Source organism: Nannospalax galili, unplaced genomic scaffold (genome assembly GCF_000622305.1).
Source record: "Nannospalax galili isolate Female #2095 unplaced genomic scaffold, S.galili_v1.0 scaffold1319, whole genome shotgun sequence".
Lineage (NCBI taxonomy): Eukaryota > Metazoa > Chordata > Mammalia > Rodentia > Spalacidae > Nannospalax > Nannospalax galili.
This window is the reverse complement of record NW_008342098.1, coordinates 2338-4453: the sequence shown is the minus strand read 5'-3', so window position 1 is coordinate 4453 and position 2116 is coordinate 2338.

Sequence of the window (2116 nt, the reverse complement as noted above, 5' to 3'; positions counted from 1 at the left end):
GAGATTCTGACTGAATAACTCATGCTCTCATCCTTGAAAGGACTGTTAGAAAGCTTGAGTTCTGCTGTGGCCAACTTCTAGAATGAATGGAGGATCCTTGGCACACATTATTAGATTCCAAACCCATTCTTGACCCCAACTTATTTTACTTTTTCTCTCATATTTGAAAGCTATGTTCTCTTACTAGATTATATTTATCTCTCTTCTCTGGTAATATTTATTTATCTTTTCCTAGTTTTTTAAAGCCTGTTTTGTCATTTTTTGGTATTTTAATTTGGGGGGGGCAGGGGTGGTGAGACTAGCTGTCACTATATAGCTCAGGCTGACTTTGAACTCAGGTGAGCCTCTTGCCTCATCCTCCCCCGCTTGCTTATCTTAACATCTACACGGTGAGGTGAATGATGTGCCTATGAATGAATAACATTAATGTTGAAGGCACTAAGCTAGTTGAATATCAGAGTAAGTTGACCTCTATGAAGTTCTTTTAGGGTCAGAAAATTTACCATCCAACTTCCACAGGAAAATTATAAATACCATAGAATAATATGCAGGCAATTAAAACTTCTGTTCTCAAAGATTGTTTATAGGAATGGTATGTAAGCAACAAGATATACCATGATAAGTTCATAATAGTTATCTCCTATGGAGTTCTGGTGGTTCTAAATTTAAAAAAATAATATGTTATTAAAAAACTTTTAAAAATGTTATTTGTTATTTTTATTTTATGTGTATGAGTATATTGCCGGCATGTATGTAAGTGTACCCATGTTGTGCAGTTCCCACGGAGGCCAGAAGAGGGCGTCAGATCTCCTGGAATTGGAGTTACAGACAGTTGTTAGCTGCCTTGTGGGTGCTGGGAACCGAACCTGGGTCCTCCGTGAGAGCAGCCAGTGCTCTTAACCGCTGAGCCATCTCTCTAGCCCCTCAACTTTCTTTATCACATGTTTATTTTTTCAAGTTTCTACAATAAATATGCACAGATTCAACTTATCTACTCTGATTATATGGACTATAACGTGCTAAAAAATTTGGAACTTTTCCAGCACTGATATGATAACACAAGTGGAAAATTTCATACTTCAAAAATTTCACACCTGACCTCATACAGTGGGTCATAGTTAAAATGTGGCTGCTCTAAAATATTGCCTAAAAATACTGTCAGGTTATGTATATAGAATATATGTAAGACATAAAACCTTGGGTCCTGCCCCCAAGAAATCTTATTATTTATATGTAAATACTCCATTTTAAAAATGTGATATCTGGTGTTTCCAACCCCTAGCATTTTGGATAAGGCCTGTACATCTTGTGTTTCTAATATAAAATGGACAGGGAAATAGATATGATATATTTCAGAGTTCCAAAGCTAACAGTTGACACTCTAAGGATTTCAAAGAAAAAAACTTGAATGGTGGGACCAGCCAAGTGTATGCTGGGTTAAAGAAATCAGCAAAGGTTGTTTGTACCACTAAAGACTAATAAAGAGAGCCACTGCCTCCCCCAGTGGAGTTGGAGGTCCAGGAGAGAGAGTACTGATGGATCCTGGGGCTGAGGCTGTTCTCCAGAGCTGTAGTCTTGGAGAAAACCACTTTCAGAGACTCGGTGCTAAAGCAGAGAGGTCGTGAGAAAGCAGAAGGCCTTTCTCTCCTTTAACCCCCCTGGTAATTGACTTTATGGGACCCTTGGCTACTGGGGGCCCAGACACTTGTAAGGATGTTTGGGTGTGATGGTCAACACAAACTGTTGACTAAGCAAAACGGACCAGACTCAACCTATCCCTTCTATCAGCTGAATGCCTGAACGTAAAACGTTTGACTCCTCCCTCGACTAAAGGAATATTCTTGAGTGGTGGCCTTCCAACTGGAATAGAAACTATTTTTCTTGCCTAGTGCTCTTAACTGCTGAGCCATCTCTCCAGGGTTCAATTTATGTGTATGAGTGTATTGCCCGCATTATGTGAGTGCACCCATGTTGTACAATGCTGCAGAGATCAGAAGAGGGCTTTGGATTCCCCTGGAACTAGATAGAGTTAAGGATGGTTCATAGCCACCATGTGGGTGCTGGGAATCGAACCCGAGTCCTCTGCAAGAGCAGTCAGTGATCTTAACCGCTGAGT